This window comes from Tachyglossus aculeatus, unplaced genomic scaffold (assembly GCF_015852505.1).
Source record: "Tachyglossus aculeatus isolate mTacAcu1 unplaced genomic scaffold, mTacAcu1.pri scaffold_140_arrow_ctg1, whole genome shotgun sequence".
Classification (NCBI taxonomy): domain Eukaryota; kingdom Metazoa; phylum Chordata; class Mammalia; order Monotremata; family Tachyglossidae; genus Tachyglossus; species Tachyglossus aculeatus.
The window spans coordinates 50,380-71,245 of record NW_024044866.1 but is presented as its reverse complement, the minus strand read 5'-3'; the positions used below and the strand labels follow the sequence as shown (position 1 = coordinate 71,245).

Sequence of the window (20,866 nt, the reverse complement as noted above, 5' to 3'; positions counted from 1 at the left end):
AACCAAGAGGTGATGTAGAAAGTTGGGTGAAAGTATATGTGAAAACAAAGAGATAGAATTCATTCTGCTTCTTGAAATCTTGCACCAACCCATCTCTGATTATGAGAGTGAGTCATGCTAGGCTATCAATCAATCAATCAATCAATCGTATTTATTGAGTGCTTACTGTGTGTAGATCACTGTACTAAACGCTTGGGAAGTACAAGTTGGCAACACGTAGAGACAGTCCCTAACCAACAGTGGGCTCACAGTCTAAAAGGGGGAGACAGAGAGCAAAACCAAACATACTAACAAAATAAAATAAATAGAATAAATATGTACAAGTAAAATAAATAAATGAATAAATGGAGTATTAAATGTGTACAAACATATATACATATATACAGGTGCTGTGAGGAAGGGAAGGAAGTAAGATGAGGGGGATGGAGAGGGGGACGAGGGGGAGAGGAAGGAAGGGGATCAGTCTGGGAAGGCCTCCTGGAGGAAGTGAGCTCTCAGTAGGGCCTTGAAGGGAGGAAGAGAGCTAGCTTGGCGGATGGGAAGAGGGAGGGCATTCCAGGTCCGGGGGATGATGTGGGCCGGGGGTCGATGGCGGGACAGGAGAGAACGAGGCACGGTGAGGAGATTAGCGGTGGAGGAGCGGAGGGTGCGGGCTGGGCTGTAGAAGGAGAGAAGGGAGGTGAGGTAGGAGGGGACGAGGTGATAGAGAGTCTTGAAGCCCAGGGTGAGGAGTTTCTGCCTGATGAGCAGATTGATTGGTAGCCACTGGAGATTTTTGAGGAGGGGAGTAACATGCCCAGAGCGTTTCTGGACAAAGACAATCCGGGCAGCAGCATGAAGTATGGATTGAAGTGGGGAGAGACACGAGGATGGGAGATCAGAGAGAAGGCTGGTGCAGTAGTCCAGACGGGATAGGATGAGAGCTTGAACGAGCAGGGTAGCGGTTTGGATGGAGAGGAAACGGCGGATCTTGGCAATGTTGTGGAGCTGAGACCGGCAGGTTTTGGTGACGGCTTGGATGTGAGAGGTGAATGAGAGAGCAGAGTAGAGGAGGACACCAAGGTTGCGGGCTTGTGAGATGGGAAGGATGGTAGTGCCGTCAAAAGAGATGGGAAAGTCAGGGAGAGGGCAGGGTTTGGGAGGGAGGACAAGGAGTTCAGTCTTGGACACGTTGAGTTTTGGGTGGCGGGCAGACATCCAGATGGAGATGTCCTGAAGGCAGGAGGAGATGCGAGCCTGGAGAGATGGGGAGAGAGCAGGGGCAGAGATGTATATCTGCGTATCATCAGCGTAGAGATGATAGTTGAAGCCGTGGGAGCGAATGAGGTCACCAAGGGAGTGAGTGTAGATCGAGAACAGAAGGGGACCAAGCACTTAACCTTGGGGAACCCCCACAGTAAGAGGATGGGAGGGGGAGGAGGCCCCCCCATTTCAAGATCTGAAATTCATTTACATCAAAACTTCCTTACTTGAGTTAATTTTCAGTGATGGGCTGGCTGCAGATTAGTTACACAAACTCTCCTTCCCCCAAATAGAGTCTCTTTGAAGGCACATCTCCAAAATGCCTTGGCCAACTAAGCCCTCATTTCCTTTTCTTCCACTCCTCTCTGCATCCCTTATGTACTTGGATTTTCACCCTTTATTCATCCTTCCCTCAGCCCCACAGCATTTTATTACATAGCCTTTATTTACTTATATAAGCGTCTTTCTCTTCCTCTTGACTGTTATGTCAATATGAGCAGGAAACATAACTACCAATTCTGTTAAATTGCACTCACCCAAGCTCTTAATACAATGCTATGCCCATAGTAAGTGCTCAATGAATATGATTGATTGGTTGATTGATTGTTTAGCAGGATGTCTGGAACATATTAAGAAAGGTTTGCTACACCAATCCTGATTCCCATTTCATTTGTGGGCTCAAACCTCATCACTGGTATGAGCACCAGAATCTTTTCCTGTTGGAGGCAATACTTTAAGAAAATGAAATCATTTTTCCTGTTCTGGTCACTGTCTTCTCAGATCCCCTATAATAGTAATAATAATAATGGTATTTGTTAAGCACTTACTATGTGCCAAGCACTGCTCTAAGTGCTGGGATAGATACAAGGTAATCAGGTTGTCCCATGTGGGGCTCACAGTTTTAATCCCCGTTTTACAGATGAGGTAACTGAGGCCCAGAGACTTGCCCAAAGTCACACAGCTGATAAGTGGCAGAGCCGGGATTAGAACCTACGATCTCTGACTCCCAAGCCCATGCGCTTTCCACTAAGCCACGCTGCTTCTCTACTAATAGTAATAGGAAGAGAGGAGGAAGAGGGGAGGAGGATAAAGGGGAGAAGAAGGAGTGGTAGTAATATTTACTGAGTTCCCACAGGGAGTAAAGGACTGTACTTAGCACCTGGAATACAGGAAACAAAGATATGACACTTCTGTACATATCTTTAAATTATATATTATAAATTATGTAAATTATACTAATGTCTGTCTCCCCCTCTAGACTGTAAGCTCATTGTGGGCAGGTAACATATCTGCCAACGGCCAATTGTACTCTTCCAAGCACTTAGTACAATACCGTGTACATCGTAAGTGCTCAGTTAATGCCATTGATGATAATGGTGATTAAGGGGCCAGTGGGATGTCCAAGTGGAGATGTCTTGGAGGCAAGAGGGATGTGGGATTGCAGGATAAACATGAGGGGTAGGGCTAAAGAAGTCTATCTGGGAGTTCGTTCATTCATTCACTTGTATTTATTGAGCACTTACTGTATGCAAAGCACTGTACTAATCACTTGGAAGAGTACAATATAACAACAGACATATACCCTGCCCACAATGAGCTCACAGTTTAGAGGGGGAGGCGTACATTAATATGAATAATTATATATAAATGCATAAATATATGATTACAGATATATACATATGTGCTCTGTGGAGTTTTCCATATGGACATAGTAGCTGAAACTATGAAAGTGGTAAGCACCAAGAGAGAATGGGCGTAGATGCAGAGGGGACTCATAACACAGCCTTATGAAACATGCATAGCTGAGAGAGGAGAGAGGAAAGAGTCTGACATAGAATACCAGCAACTGGACCGACTCCAGCTAGGGAAGATTTTAAGAATTCCTTGTCTGATGTTTTTTCCTCATGCTGGTGAAATCGATCAGCCTTAGAAAGTAAATTTGTGAACCTGAAGCTAAAGCTAGATTATTGACAATATAAAAACATTTGCTGAGCTTTTAGCTTTATTGGTCTTTAAACTTCAAAAGCTTTGTAAAATATATTGTATTTACATTGTTTTCTCTGTTCTTTCTGAACTTCTCTCCGTGTCTGTATTCTGGTACTTTATGGCTCTTTGTCTCTGACACCGTCTCTGCCCATCTGAGATTTTGTTTTTGCCTTTCTGAATCCCTCTGTGACTCCATTTATGACTCTGTCTACTTTTGCTTCCCTGTTTGTGTTTGGTTTCAGTGGCTGTGTGAAGCTTTTGGGAGGTTTTCTCTCACTTCCTTAGATATCCCCGATTCACCAACCCTTTCTCTCTGCCCACTGCTGTCACAGTGTAGTGGCTAGAACATGGGCCTGGGAGTCAGAAGGCTCCACCGCTTTTCTGCTGTATGACTTTGGGCAATCCACTTAGCTTCTCTATGCCTCAGTTACCTAATCTGACCTAATGTTTAGGGACTTTATAACAATCCTTTCTTTTCCCCATATAATCATAACTTTCCCTCTAGTGCAACCAATTTCGAATGATTTGTCCGCAAATTAGGTCAAATCCTTCTTAAAGCTCCCAACACTCTGTGCCTGCACAACTTCCTTTGCTCGCCAGGTGCTCACCAATTGCTGCATGAAGAAGTATTTCCTTTGAGTTGTTTTGAACCTAGCACCTTCATGTTTTAATGGTTCTCCCCACATCTTGGGGTTGGGGGATTTAGTGAACCCCTAGGAGAAAAGCAATGAGAAGCAATGTGACTTAATGGAAAGAGACTGGGAGTCAGGAGATTTGTGTTCTAATTCTGACTACATTTTTTATGGCATTTCCTCAATGCTTACTCTGTGCCAGGCACTGTACTGAGTGCTGGGGTATTTGCAAGCCAATCCGGTTGGACACAGTTCTTGTCCCAACTGAGCCTCACAGTCGTAATCCCCATTTTACAGATGAGGTAACTGAGACACAGAGCAGTGCAGTGATTTGCCCAAGGTCACTCAGCAGACAAGTGGCAGAACCGGGATAGAACCCAGGTCCCTCTGACTCCAAGGCCCACGTTCTATCCAATAGGTCACATTGCTTCTCATGTCGCTGTTCTCCCTTCCCCTTAGACTGTGAGACCCATCTGGAATAGAGACTGTGTCCCGTCTAATTATCTTATATCTACTCCAGGGCTTAGCACCGTGTGTGGCACATAACTATTATTATTAATATCATTATTGTTATTATTATTGTCATGCAGGGTCCCTATCTGGTTGGCGTTATATTTACAACTCAAGCTAAATCTTTAGGTGTCTTTTTAAAGGTCTGGGCAATATTAGGTATGAGTCCATTTCTGGAGGCATAAATGCATTAATCAACTGGCAGTTAAGATAACAGACAATTGGGAAGTTTGTTATCCATGGAAAGGACGCTGATGTGAAGGCTGATGTGATGTGTACGTTGTCCAGTTGACTGTATTTCACAATTCGTCCAGGAAGACCCTGATTTGGGATGCTTCCTAGCTGCCCTGTCTAGTTGATGAAGGATACCACCAAGTCCTAGCAGTAACTGCAAGGCTAGAAGCTGGAGTGGGTAATTTTTCAACAGCATTCAGCTCCAAATTGCACGTTTCTGGGAGGAAAGAGACCCAGGAGTCCCCTCCCTATTGCCTTGATTCAGAGAGGAAGGCAGGATAAAAATGAACGGGCTCCCGCTCTAAATCCCGTGATTCTGGGAGTGGGTGTCATAAGGCCACACCTTCCTGAACTCACAGTCCCTGAAATTTTTAAAAGAAACTAAGTCCTAGGGCTTGAACACTGAGCTGGATTTTTGTGAGCTGGATTTAAACTACTTTCAAAATTGGCCCACTGGACATTGGCAAAAGAACCCTGAGCGGGGAAACAATTATCTCAATATTCCTTTGTGAAAATGACTCCTGCCTTTTTCACAGTGTTTGGCATATAGTAAGCCCTTAATAAATACCATAATTAACAATCTGGGCACAATCAAACCATACCTGAGGAAAGCTTATGGAAAATTGAGCTGCAATGGTTAAAGCAAAAACTTCTCACTATTGGCTTCAAAGCTCTCCATCACCTTGCCCCTACTCACCTCACCTCCCTTCTCTCCTTCTACATCCCAGCCCTCACACTCTGCTTCTCTGGTGGTAATAATAATAATAATATTAATAATAACAATAGTAATAATAATAATGTTGGTATTCATTAAGTGCTTACTATGTGCCAAGCACTGTTCTAAGCGCTGGAGGGGACTACAAGGTAATTAAGGTTATCCTACGTGGGGCTCACAGTCTTAATCCATATTTTACAGATAAGGAAACTGAGGCATAGAGAAGTGAAGTGACTTGCCCAAAATCACACAGCTGACAAGTGGTGGAACCGGGACTAGAACCCATGACCTCTGACTCCCCAAACCCGGGCTTTTTCCACTGAGCCACGCACTGAGCCTCCATCTCGCCTGTTCATTCATTCATTCATTCATTCATTCAATCGTATTTATTGAGCGCTTACTGTGTGCAGAGCACTATACTAAGCGCTTGGGAAGTGCAAGTTGGCAACATATAGAGACGGTCCCTGCCCAACAGTGGGCTCACAGTCTAGAAGCCTGTTCCCCTGTCAACCCCTGGTCCATGTCCTACCTCTGGCCTGTAACGCCCTCCCTCCTCAAATCCACAAATCACTCTTTCCCCCTTCAAACCCCTTCTGAAGGCTCAACTCCTCCAAGAGGCCTTCCCAGTCTAAGCCTTCCTTTTCCTCAGCTCCCCCTCCCTTCCACATCACCTTGACTTGCTCCTTTTGCCCTTCCCCCCTCCATGCCTCAAAGCACTTGTCTATATATGTATATATGTACAGCACTAATTCTATTCATTTATATTGATGCCTGTTTACTTCTTTTGATGTGTATATCCCTTTAATTCTATTCATTTATATTGATACCGTTCACTTGTTTTGATGTCTGTCTCCGCTCTTCTAGACTGTAAGCCCGATGTGGGCAGGGATTGCCTCTATTGCTGAATTGTACTTTCCGAGCGCTTAGTACAATGTTCTGCACATAGTAAGTACTCAATAAATTATATTGAATGAATGAATGAAAGTGTTTTGAGCTCCGTTATGAAGCATCGTTTAATCATCTCAAGACAAACCTATCAAAGTTCATCGTTCTCTTTACCAAATCTGCAGCTCTCACTTGTGTACTGATTGCCTACCTCGAGTTGATGGAAAATGAAAACAATGTGACAGAATTCATTCTACTGGGACTCACGCAGGACCCAAGGATGCAGAAAATTATCTCTGTTGTGTTTTTAATAATCTACGTAGTCACCATGGTGGGAAACCTGATCATTGTGGTGACCTTAGTTTCCAGTCAGACTCTGGATTCCTCCATGTATTTCTTTCTGGCTCACTTGTCGTTCATTGAGGCCTGCTATTCTTCAGTCAACACACCTAAACTGATCATTGACTCCAACTCTCTGAGAAGAAAATCATATACTTCAAAGGCTGTATGACCCAGGTCTTTGGAGAGCATTTTATTGGCGGGGCTGAGACCATTCTCCTCACGGTGATGGCCTATGCCCATTCCGTGGCGATATGTAAGCCATTGCACTACACTACCATCATGAGCAGACATCTCTGTAGATCACTGGTGGCTGTGGCCTGGGCCAGAGGCTTTCTTCACGCCACAATTCAAAATATCTTCATGGCACATTTACCATTTTGTGGCCCCAATGTCATCGACCACTTTATGTGCGATTTATACCCTTTGCTGAAACTGCTCTGCTCCGATACTCACACCTTGAGCGTGCTGGGTGCTGCTACCAGTGGTGGCATGTGCGTGTTAATCTTTGTCCTGTTGATGATTTTCTATGCCTTCATCTTGCACTCCCTGAAGACCCACAGTGCCGTGGGTAGACTCAAAGCTCTCTCCATCTGTGCCTCCCACTTCATCGTTGTCATCTTCTTTTTTATTCCGTGAATCTTTGAATATGTGCAGCACACAACTACCTCATCCATTGACAAGGCTGCTGCAGTATTTTATATTATGATAACCCCCATGTTAAATCCCTTCATCTACACATTGTGAAATGCAGAGATGATAAACGCCATTAAAAAGTCACTAAGCAAAACAGTGTCTTTTGCCCTTGAATAAGTGCAACTTAGAAAAAAGGTTATTAATATAAATGAGGAAATCAGCTGCAGAATGTTCTTGCCCCCTTTTTGGAGAACACACCTGGGTTGATCAAGGGAAACTTGGTCTATGTTTTTTTTTTTTTAATCCATTTTAGGTCAGAGGTCAAATGAACATCATTTCTTTGATAATTTGGAAATTTTCTAGTTTTAGATGCTGCTGTTTTACCACCATCCCCCGATCTCTTGTCGTTCATTTATAGCCCTTCCTAATGCAAGCATAGAGAATAAAGGGAAGGAGTGTCATTAAAGGATGAGGAGGAGCATGGTCTAATGGAAAGGGCACAGGCCTGGAAGTCGGAGGAAGTGGATTCCAATCCCGGCTCTGCCAGGAGCCAGCTGTGTGACCTTGGGCAAGTCATTTAAAGTCTCTGTTGCCTCATCTGTAAATTGGGGGTGAAATATCTGTTCTCCCTCCTACTTAGGCTCTGAACTCCATGTAATACAGGGACCATGTCCTAGCTTATTAGCTTGTGTCTACCCCAGCACTTACTACAATAGCTGACGTAGTAAGAACTTAATAATAATAATAATGGACACTGCTAGAACTACTCTGACAAAGTATTTATTGAACACCCACTGAGTGCACTCTACTAAACGCAGTTCATTGTACTAAGTGTTTGGGATATGAAAATGTAAAGCAGCCATGACTTCCCTGTCCACTGGTAGCATACATTGTTATTCAATGACAGACACTTATTAATTTGGGGGTGGTTTTACCCTATTATCTTTTCTTATGCTGGTGAGTCGCCTCCAACCCACAGCGACTCCATGGACACTTCTCTCCTAGTTCGCCCCACATCCATCTGCAATCGTTCTGGTAACATATCCATAAGGTTTTCTTGGTAAAACTACAGACGTGGTCTACCATTGCCTTCTTCCTCACAGTAAACGAGTCTCTGCCCTCAACTTTCTCCCATGTCGCTGCTGCCCAACACAGGTGAGCTTTGATTTGTAGTAATTTGCCTTTCACTCGCTATCCACTGCCCAAGCTAGGAATGGAATGGGTAGGCCACTGTTTGACTCTCCCTCCCATAGCCGAGATTCGTAGACTACTGGAAATTCTCCAGATCCGATCCTGAGAGGGTACTTTACCGTATAGTTCTACTGAATATAATGAGTCGGAGAAGGTTCTAAGATCAATCAGTGGTATTCACTGAATGCTTACTGTGTGCAGAACACTGAATTAAGAACCTAGAAAATGACAGTACAACAGAATGGGTATACATGATCCTTGCCCATGAGGACCTTACAGTCTATAAGGGGAGACAGACATTACATTTGTAGGTGAGGTCACTGAGGCATAGAGAAGTTAAGTGACTTTTCCAAGGTAACACAGAAGACCTATGACAGAGCCAAGATTATAACTCAGGTCCTCTGATTCTCAGGCTTCGGCTCTTTCTAGAGACCACGTCTCTAGGAACCACTTGTTACCAAATTGCTGTGGACTAGCAATTAATTTGAAAATCAAGGTTATTTATCACACTATACAAAAACAAGTATCTCCAACAGTGACATATACCTAAATACTGACCCTCAATTCTTTACATCCTTAAATGATGCAAAAATAGAAAAAGAAGTAGAAAACAGAATCAAGACGATAAAAGCTTCGTTTTAGACAGTGGGAGCCTACATGACATAAAGATCCAAATGAATCTGAAGGTAGATGGATCAATTATAATGGAGCAATTAGTTTACCCAATAGAAAGAAACTGAATGGTCTATTGGAAAAACCATGGGGCTGGGAGCCAGAGGTTGTGGGTTCTAATCCCATCCCTGCCCCTTGCCTGCTGTGTGACCTTGGTCAAAGCACTTAATTTTATTGTGCCTCAGTTCCCTCAACCTTAAATAGGTATTCAATTCCTGTTCTCCCAAGTACTTTGACTGTGAACCCCATTTGGGACGGAGCTGTGTCTAATATAATAAATATCTATATACCCTAGTGCTTAGAACAGCATTAGACACATAGTACGTGCATAGGAAATGTCATAACGAACAGAATGCCACATCCTACGTCTGAAGAAGTTCTAACAACCCTGTCTATGAACAATACTTTGTATCCAGTGATAGAAAGGGTCACAAACAACGTGGTCCTTGAAAACAGGCAATCCACTGGCATCAAAGTATCACACTCTCCCATACACTTACTACATTGCTCCTTATGTGGATGCTTGATAAATACCACTGAGAGATTGATTGACCAAAGCGAATCTGGTTCCTTTGTTTGTTTCACTGGGTGGGACGCTGTAGGAAAATGGATGAGTCAAGAAACCCAAACAGCTGCTCTTGGGTGAGCTGAAATAGGGTAACCATAAGTAGGGTGAGCAACAGAATCAATCGATTATCGATCGATCAGAAGCAGAAATGCTTTCAGGATCAAGTGAAACAAAGCCCCAAATGATGTGGCATAGTGTCTATCATCTGGGAGACAGCAGAAGCTGAGAGATCAGCCTGGCATTCAGCAATTAGAAATAAAGTCCTTGTGTTCCATAATCACTTCTACCAGCTCTATTATGTTGTACTTTCCCGGCAGCGTGGCTTAGTGGAAATAGAATGGACTTGGGAGTCAGAGGATGTGTGTTCTAATTCTGGCTATGCTACTTGTCTCGTGTGATCTTGGGCAAGCCACTTAACTTCTCTGTGCCTCAGTTACCTCATCTGTAAAATGGGGATTAAGACTGTGAGCCCCACGTGGGACAACCTGATTACCTTGTCTCTACCCCAGTGCTTAGAACAGTGTTTGACACAGAGTAAATGCTTAACAAATACCATAATTACTACTATTATTTAAGTGCTTAATTCAGTGCTTTGCACATGGTAAGTGCTCAAGATACGGCATTGATTCACTGGTTAAAACTGAGATGACAAATGCAATAGTGTAACAAAGGGCCGGGAGTCAAAGAAACTGTGTTCTAATCCCAGCTCTGTTACTTGTCTGCTTGGGCAAGTCACTTGATTCCTCTGTGCCTCAGTTACCTCTACTGTAAAATGGGGATTAAAGCTGTGGGCTCCATGTAGAACTTGGAATGTGTCCAACCTGACCATCGTGTATCTACCCCAGTGCTTAGAACACTGTCTGACTCATAGTAAGCACTTAAAAAATATCCAAAAAGTGGGAAGGGAGCGTCTTTATATGCCCACAGTGTGGAAGGAATTTTTAGTCACACTTATGTAGCCAAATAAAAATCTCAGTAGTGGCATCCTTAAACCCAAAAGACAAGTAGATATAAATTCCTTATGTGTTCATCCATTCTGCAGCATATCTCTGAGCTTCCTGCTATGTTTTCTTGACATCCTATCTCTACTAAATGTTCCCTTCTTCACCCATTTCACCTCCAAATTAATTGGAAATATAGCTATGACTTGCTTCCAGAAAGAAAACTCTGGTAGTCGGGTCCTATTGCCAAACATGGTGTTAATTTCCTAAAGCCAAATGGAGCTATCTCCTAAATGTTTAGCTTTGACAAATAGTCGTTTTTTCATAATTTTGACCCTGTTTGTGCTAAATCTATACCCAGTAATTGTACTAAGCAGGCAGTGATACATAGATAATTTAAATCCAATTCAATTTTTTTGAATGCAATGCTACAAGAATGATGATGGCTTCACTAAAATAGTCTTAATTCTAGTCTTCTACACTCTCCATAATCCTAATCAGCATTTCTCGTTTAGGAAATTGGAATTTTAATAACTAAAGCATACATTTCCCTTATATTAAAAGTGATCAATTGTCACTTTTAACCGAGGTCTCAGTATTTCCTAATCCACAGTCATTGTTGATATTTTTGATACAGATCACAAGTAATGATAATAATAATAATGATAATGGTAGTTGTTACACACTTACTATGTGCCAGGCACTGTATTAAGCCCTGGGGTAGATACAAGCAAACCAGGTTGGACGCAGTCCCTGTCCCACATAGGACTGACAGTCTAAATCTCCATTATACAATGAGGTAACTGAGGAACAGAGAAGTTAATTGAGTTGCCCACGGTCATACAGCAAACAAGTGGCAGAGCTGGGATGAGAACCCATGACATTCTGACTCCCCAGCCATTGCTCTATCCGCTACACGAGGCTGCTAGAATATATCATATACCTATAACTGAAAATTTATCAGTTGTAATTGTGGAGTGATGTTACAGTTTCAGACAATTATTATTAATGGTTTTTAACCAATTGTAAATAGGAGTACCTCTGTTTTCATTTGAACTTAGTGAATGTCTCATCTTTAGGTTCTTTTGTATTGTACTCTCCCGGGTGATTAGTACAGTGCTCTGCAAATAGTAAGTGTTCAATAAGTGCAATTGATTGATTCGGGTTCTTTGCTGCTGATGCCTTTCTGCTCCACATTATTACATGGATATTGTTCTACTGGTCTTCATTTTCAGGCACCCACTAATATTTTGGTTTCTCTCTTGGTATACTGTAGTGGCAATGCTCTTTTACTCAATACTGTTTGACTCTTGTGGCATTTATCCTCTTTAAAAGGTCTTAAATGTCTTGTTTCTTGTGTTAGATATGAAATATACTTGCCAGAAAAGCCTAATATTTCATCATTACCTGCTACTCTTACTTCTCTTTTGTGAGATGTGCTCACCTGTATTCCATTTTGATTAATTTTAACACCATCATTCAGCAAATTGAAATTCCCTTTGAGGTAAATTACATTTATTTTTATTCAGTTTTGCATCTATATTATGAATTTTAATCAGTAATTGTATTCTGGAGACATGGAGCTCTAATCAGAAACATAAAGGATTTGGATCAACATGAAAAACAATCTTTTGACATTTTCCTTAAGTAAATCTGCCAAGTGACTCATTTTTCAATAAATCCCCAACTGTTACAACAACAATGTTAAATATCTCTCTCTGCTGAGGGAGCCGAGTTATTTCAAAAAATCTCTTGACAAGCAGTATTTGAAGAACAGGCAGAGCTAGTCATTTGGGGGTTTTATCGCTCATTGCAGAATATGCTTTATTTGAATGTTTGTTTCTCCGGAGACAAGAGGGAAGGTTCTGGATGTTTTCTTTAATTGGCCATCCTCTATGACAGGTACAGATTTTCTGAGGTTCAGACTCGGAATATCTAGCTGAAGGTTGAATTTCAGTCATGAACGCCAAGAGTGCCACAGCTAGTGTCCAATAGAAATATAACTGAATGACTGAACTCCAGAAAAATGACCGCTGTCTTCTCGACCATAATTTTGAGGAGAAAATTCACGGGAAGTTCTTCATTCCATAATAGTTCTATTTGATTCCACTGTGTCCCCCTCTAGAACATAAGCTTGTCGTAAGCAGGAAATTTGTCTACCATATATGTGTTATATTATACTCTCCTATTTGTACAGGGTTCTGCACACAGTAAGTGCTCAATAAATATGATTTATTGATTCTTTGCCTTGAGTCTTTTCATATTTGTTCTCTAGGGACATTAGAGATATAGGAGTAACTTCGTTCAGGTGTCAACAAGGAAAAGGAAGGGGCAAAATGAGATTATGTTTCAGTGCTATTTGCTAAGCAATTACTATGTGTCAAGCACTGTTCTAAGTGCTAATATAGATACAAATCAATCAGTTCGGTTCCTGTCTCACATGCGGCCCTGTAGGGAGATGCTTCCCAAGTTAGCTGGGGTCACTGACCAGAGGGCGGCTCCAGGTTCTTTACACTGGGTGACAATAAGCCAAAGACCAGACTCCGAGCCAGACTGATCAGTTCTGCCTTTTTACTGGGTGTACACACATAGCTGTAGCGCAGCTAGCAAGCGAAGAAGGGGGTCCAAGTCCTAATCTGCAGGGCAGGCTCTGCAGGGCTGGGTCTAAACACCTAAAACTAAAAATAGCAGCAATGCCTCTTATATACGAAGCCTCCTCGTACCGGTTAGCCCTCCTCGTATTACCAGGATGTCTATCTGTTTGGGCCAGTTGCTATGGGTTGCTCAGGCGGAGCGAGGGGGTGAATTCATAGATAGGGCACTCATCCCGCACTCCACCCCTTCATCCCCTCCGTACACCTAGAACAACCTGGAGTTGGGGTCCACGATAGTTTTTGTGAAGGGTCTGCGCAAGTAACAGCATTCTAGCACCAAAGCTGCGCAGAGCACGACACACCCTAGCACGATCCACAGGGAACAATGTCCTGCTCCTACACTCCCGCACCCCCACAGCCATGAGAACCACCCATAGTCTGTCACCATCTTTGGGTTCAGTGTTTGTATCTGCAGCCTGGCTTTGGTTAGGCAGAGCACAGTGTGAGGAGAATATTGCTATGCATCTGCCAGGGCTTGTTGTATAACTTCTGTGGCCTCCTCCACTTGCTTCGGCCCAGCTACTGAGTCCACTAGATCCGTTGGAAAGTCCCAGAGGAGGATATACTGTTCGTGCCACTACCATCTGGAGAGGTCGATACGATTACCGATGCTCAACCCTACTAAAGACATATTACTACAAACAAGCGTTTAATTATCACAGGCAGCACTAACATTATAATTAAAAGTGATCATGGTTATGTTTATATGTTCTCCGAATGTCCAACAGAATTTCCCATTACCCAAATACCAGTAGTCTGCCTCCTACACCCTGGTGATGGAAATCAGCCAACTGTCCGATACGCTCTCACTCTCCCTGGGGTCATGTGAGCAGAACCAATCCCTCTTTAGTTGGGTACATCTAGAAGGGGAGAAGGGCTCCCATTGATTCCTGGACACATTCGATCATCCCCACCTCTCTCCCGGGGGACGACCTTCTTGCCATCCTGCACAATCCCTAATCCTCCCAGGGCTATGGCTCGCAGGGGCGGCTGCCCACCGGGTGGCATACCCTCATCTTACAGTAATGGTGGTACACCTGCCGAATAGTTCCTGAATGGCCGGCCATACAATAAAGGCTGGATACAGACGAGTCAGGCTTGGGGGCCACTGTGGTCGGCTTCCTTCTTCTGTTAGGGTGGTGAGATATAGTAGCAGTGCTAACTGAGTCTGGATGCAGGCACCCGAACAGGTGACGTTTCGGGCCCAGCGGGCCAGCTCCCCTGTGAGGATTCCCTCCCATGTTTTCAGAGCTCCAGCTGAGAGTACCATTCTTTTCTACCCCCCAGCATCCTTCAACATTTCACCGATAATTAGCTGCTGTATCTGGTTTTCATTTTGTAAGTTTTGGTCTTGGGCATCCCATAGGTCTTGTATGTCCCCTTGGTCCCATACCCTTAATACGCTGCCTACCCATCCAGTGATATCTCTCTTTTGCCATCCGGGGGCCCTTGAGGGCTACCGGTTCCCTACCCACAAGTTCCATTGTCGCCAGACCTGGGCCAGGGCAGCGGAGAAGTTCAGGTGATGGGCATTTACCCACCATGGTTCCAATGACCAGGGGATTGTCTCGGTAGTCCATCGAGTGTGGGTGTACAGGCGAGCCCCTTCCAGGGTGGCTTCCCATAGCAATGCGGCCCATGTCCTGGGTATTCATTGTCCATATTGTCTGATATTACTTCGACATCGAAAAGGGGCGTGCCCGAGTTCCAGGAACCATCTTTGGCGTTTTCCCAAACCGGGGTGGGGGTGTTCAGCCAATAACCATACTTGTGCCACTGAGAGGTGAGCCGGGAGGGGCATCTCCAAGGCAGCATGATGGGTGCCGCTAATGCTCCCTGATCCTCATATCCAGCCGGTTTCTCAGTTATCGGGTTGAGGTGCAGCCAGGTCACTTTCGTGCCCATGTCATTGGTGATCTGCCACGACATGGTGCCCTCCGCGGTGACATTAGTGATGTTTGTCTTTGACATCGTGACGTTCACACTCCAATCATGAGAAGTATACGTAATGTGGCAGGGCACCTGCTCATTGGTGTTGAGTACCATCACAGTCTCCCACGTCTCATTGTATTCTCCAGCTGCGATTACAGTGGCAGGCAACCATCATCCTTTAGGGGCGGTGCCCCAACACACATCAGTTCTACCAGTCAACGGTGCTGGAGTGGTGGTGTCAACTTTCAGTCGGGTAAGAGCCACAGAATATCATGTTGCGCGGCCCACTCCTTGACCTCATGCCCCGTAAAGTGGGTCGCTTGATCAGAATCTATGTAGGCCAGTAAGCCATAACCAGCCCACCTCACCTGAAGCCCTTATATATTAGCTACCTGCATGGCTGCTGCCACCGGGTAGGCGAACTCCACTGCGGTGAGTGTGTACCTCTCTCCGTCGCTAAGGGGCAGAGGCCCTACGTTGGCCAGATGGCCGTGAATTCTTTTGCGTACAATGCTTACAATCTTGCAAGAATTTGTATACCTTCCTGAAGCTTCCTTCCCACCCTGGTCACCACCGGGCTCGATATGTGGCATTCATTCATTCATTCATTCATTCATTCAATTGTATTTATTGAGCGCTTATTGTGTGCAAAGCACTGTACTAAGCGCTTGGGAAGTACAGGTTGACAACATATAGAGACGGTCCCTACACAACAAAGGGGTCACAGTCTAGAAGGGGGAGACAGACAACAAAACAAAACACGTGGACAGGTGTCAAGTCGTCAGAACAAATAGAATTAAAGCTAAATGCACATGATTAACAAAATAAATAGAATAGTAAATATGTACAAGGAAAATAAATGGAGTAGTAAATCTGTACAAATATATATACAGGTGCTGTGGGGAGGGGATGGGATGGACAGGACACAGGGGCAACTTAGGGGCCTAGGACGTGGGGGAGGACGGGATGGGGAGACCCCACATGGGTGTGTGGAGATAAGGGCATGATGATGGAGAGGGTGGGTGGGTGTGGAGTCGGTGCAGGGCTCTGTCCCAAGAGCCAGACGATAAAACTGCCCTTCCTTCCCTCCCCGCTTCCATCTGTCCCCCCACCCCACACACTAACCTCCCTAGCAGCAGAACTTTCTCCCCATCTCCAGGACGTGGATGTACTCCCCTTGACCTCCCCCCGGGCCAGACGGAGAGGCTCTGCACCCATCCCGCTATGAGCTAGGGCCTCATATACCCCCTGGATGGCGTTGGTGGGCCGTTCCTACCGCATTTGCATGAGCGCGCTGCCTCCTCTTTCTCGGGGATCTCCCGGTGAGTTGGCACATGGTACATGGTGAGGGGGGCCTCACAGGCTCTTAATATTCGGACGATGTCATGCCACATCTCTTTTCCCGCACCTTACCCCATGCTACCATCCACCCCTTGGCTTCCCACACCCTCAACCACGGGGCTAGACTGCTGTATACGGCCCATGAATCGTTTACCAAGGCATCTTCATTAGGGAGCGTGGATAGGAGCATCCATACCGCCCTGAGATCCGCCCATTGGCTGGACTGGCGGACCCCTTCTTCCTAGAGGATGGTATCTGGGGCGGGAGGGTTGGGGGTGGACTGCAACCGCAGTACTGAGGGGATTGAGGGAAGGGGTCCCGGTCCTCAAATGTCACCACCCCGAATATACACTCGTGTACTGCCCTGATGAGTACCTGATAGCTGGAGGGGGTCATCCGGCCCACACCCAATTGGAGGGTGGTTCTCACGGCGGATGTGCTATGCCCCCCAAACCCTTCTATCTACATCCGGGGTCCCGTGAATTTGATGGGGGCCCCATGTATAAGGGTGACTTCTCACTGGTGTCCACTAAGGTGAGGGTGGACTGAATATTACCGGGGCCCCCGTAAACGGTCAGGGTAACGTATGGCCTCCAATCCCCTCCGATTGACCTGACCTGAAGGGAGGAGACTTGGTCCCTTCCCTATGGCTGGTCTCTCCATTCGCGCAGGTCCAGGTACAGCGGTGCAGAAGACACCACCCGGGGCTGAGTGAACGGGCCTCCTGTTTTGTGCCCGTTGACAGTTTAGGGTACTTCAGCTGTGGGTTTGTCTTCCCCTGTGGCATTCCTCGTATCCTTAGGTAATTTTTTCCACAGGGAGAACAGCTAGGTGTTTGGCTACTTATTTATCCTTTCTCGTTTGGTCCCGGCTGCTATTAAATCCCTCCACATTTGGGATCGGGATACCTACTGTACTGCTCCTTCCAGAGCGATGGGTTTTGTCGGAGCCAACCCTCGAATCCTGCTAGGCTTTGCAATCATCCCCTTCAGATTCCCCAAAGCCCGTATAAGATCTATGACAGGCATGTCCATCCTTTCTGCAACCAGGGGCAGCAACACTCCCTGCATGTGGCGGGGGCACCGACTGGAGGAACTTACTGTGCATCCCGGAATTCAAGAGTGCTGCATCGGGGCTATAATCTCCTGTGGCATATATTTGCTGTCTCATTCCCTACCTTCTCAGTAATGCGCATGCCCCTTCTATAGCCATCCAATCTTCTGGTTCAGCGGGAAGCTCGTCCGGGGTGGCCCAGGTGTCAGCCACTACCCAATCTATCAGGGAGTGGTTGCCCCTGTTGGCTTGACCCACCTTCAACAGCTGCCTGACTTGCGGGGTAGCTGCTACTCCAGCTAGTTTAGCTACTTCCTCATAGCTCAGTGGAAGGAATATGGGCTTGGGAGTCAGAGGTCATGTGTTCAAATCCTGGCTCTGCCATTTGTCTGTTGTTTGACTTTGAGCAAGTCACTTAACTTCTCTGGGCCTCAGTTACTTCATCTGTAAAATGGGGATTAAGACTGTGAGCCCCACGTGGGACAACCTAAACACCCAGTATTCCCCCTAGTACTTTGAACAGTGCTTCGAACATAGTAAGCACTTAACAAATGCGATTATTATTACCATTATTATTATTGTTGTTGCTGCTATTCCTGTGCTACTGACATAATCCCGTCACCTCCCTGGTCCCAGCATCGGACCATCCAGGACAGCATCTTTTCTCGAGGCTGCTGCCGGTATTGCTTTTGGACCTCCATCAATTCCGTCGGGGAATAATCCTTTACAGTGATGTGGTCTCTGGGTTCGAGGTTGCCTATCCCTTCAGGGCTCAGGATAGTTTTAGTTTAGTTTTAGTGATGAGGGGTCGTACCCTTCCCTCAATGTCTTCTTCTTCTATGATGTTATCATTTCCTCATCACCACATTCTTCCTCTGGGTGCCAGGCTTCCGGGTCCCAGTTGGAGCCCATTATATGTGCCCGTACCCTGGGGCGGACCATCAGTCGCCCCTTCAGCTTTGCTAGTCTGCACCCCAAGATGACCCCCTTCTCGACAGCTTCGTCGGTGGTCTTAGCTGCCGTTTGTAGGAGTCCCGTATAAAGCTCTTTCAATTCCTGGTTCTCGCGAGCCAAAGACCAGACACCAAGCCGGAGTGATCAGCTCTGCCTCTTTATTGGGTGTACTCACATACCTATAGCACAGCAAGCAAAGGAAGGAAGGGTTCCTAGTCCTAATCAACAGGGCAGGTTCTGCAGGGCTCGTTCTAAACGCCTACAAGTAAAAATAGCAGCAATGACTCTTATGTCCAAAGTCCCCTTGTACCGGTTAGCCATCCCAGGATTCCCAGGATGTCTATCTGATTGGGACAGTTCCCGTTCCGCAACCTTGTAGTGTAGCAGTTTTGTGTCCTCGCTGTGGGTTGCTCAGGCGGAGGGAGGGGGTGAATTCACAGATAGGTCACTCTTCCCACAGGCCCACAGTCTAGGTGGGAGGGAGAACAGGCATTGAATCCCCATTTTACAATTGAGTTTCCTGAGGTGCCGAGAGGTGAAGCGACTTACCCAAGGTCACCCACCAGACAAGTGGCGAACCTGGATATGAACCCAGGCCCTCTGACTCCCAGACCAGTGATCTTTCAACTATGCCACACCGCTTCCTGTTATCACATTATCACAGGATGCCACTTCTACTTACAAGTGAGTAAGAACTGAGTCTAGCTGAGAAAGGAGTTGATTATTCAAGCACCTTAAATGATAACTCCCTTCTCAGGCCCCCGGTTCCTCCCCCTCCTCCTTCCCTCACCCCCAACGATCTGGCCTCCTACTTCATTAACAAAATTAAATCCATCAGGTCCGACCTCCCCAAAGTCTCTTCCCCCCTTTCTCCAACCCCCCGGCTCTCAACACTCTCTGCTACTCTCCCATCCTTCCCAGCGGTATCCTCAGAGGAACTCTCCTCCCTCCTCTCAAGTGCTACTCCGGCCACCTGTGCTTCTGACCCCATTCCCTCTCATCTTATGAAATCTCTCGCTCCATCCCTTCTCCCCTCCTTAACTTCCATCTTCAACCGCTCACTCTCCACTGGCTCCTTCCCCTCTGCCTTCAAACATGCCCATGTCTCTCCCATCCTAAAAAAACCCTCTCTTGACCCCACCTCACCTTCTAGTTATCGTCCCATATCCCTCCTACCATTCCTTTCCAAACTCCTTGAACGAGTTGTCTACACGCGCTGCCTAGAATTCCTCAACAACAACTCTCTCCTCGACCCCCTCCAGTCTGGCTTCCGTCCCATTCATTCCACGGAAACTGCCCTCTCAAAGGTCACCAATGACCTCCTGCTTGCCAAATCCAACGGCTCATACTCTGTCCTAATCCTCCTCGACCTCTCAGCTGCCTTTGACACTGTGGACCACCCCCTTCTCCTCAACACGTTATCTGACCTTGGCTTCACAGACTCCGTCCTCTCCTGGTTCTCCTCTTATCTCTCCGGTCGTTCTTTCTCAGTCTCTTTTGCAGGCTCCTCCTCCCCCTCCCATCCTCTTACTGTGGGGGTTCCCCAAGGTTCAGTGCTTGGTCCCCTTCTGTTCTCAATATACACTCACTCCCTTGGTGACCTCGTTCGCTCCCACGGCTTCAACTATCATCTCTACGCTGATGACACCCACATCTACATCTCTGCCCCTGCTCTCTCCCCCTCCCTCCAGGCTCGCATCTCCTCCTGCCTTCAGGACATCTCCATCTGGATGTCCGCCCGCCACCTAAAGCTCAACATGTCGAAGACTGAGCTCCTTGTCTTCCCTCCCAAACCTTGTCCTCTCCCTGACTTTCCCATCTCTGTTGACGGCACTACCATCCTTCCCGTCTCACAAGCCCGCAACCTTGGTGTCGTCCTCGACTCCGCTCTCTCATTCACCCCTCACATCCAAGCCGTCACCAAAACCTGCCGGTCTCAGCTCCACAACATTGCCAAGATCCGCCCTTTCCTCTCCATCCAAACCGCTACCCTGCTCATTCGAGCTCTCATCCTATCCCGTCTGGACTACTGCACTAGCCTTCTCTCTGATCTCCCATCCTCGTGTCTCTCTCCACTTCAATCCATACTTCATGCTGCTGCCCGGATTATCTTTGTCCAGAAACGCTCTGGACATATTACTCCCCTCCTCAAAAACCTCCAATGGCTACCGATCAATCTGCGCATCAGGTAGAAACTCCTCACCCTGGGCTTCAAGGCTCTCCATCACCTCGCCCCCTCCTACCTCACCTCCCTTCTCTCCTTCTACTGCCCAGCCCGCACCCTCCGCTCCTCCACCACTAATCTCCTCACTGTACCTCGCTCTCTCCTGTCCCGCCATCGACCCCCGACCCACGTCATCCCCCGGGCCTGGAATGCCCTC

General features: G+C 46.2%; 1 pseudogene; it reads left to right on the top strand.

The window, feature by feature from the left end:
- Window positions 1-6,771: 6,771 nt before the first annotated feature.
- Window positions 6,772-9,110, top strand: LOC119923064 (annotated as a pseudogene).
- The last annotated feature ends 11,756 nt before the right edge of the window (window positions 9,111-20,866 follow it).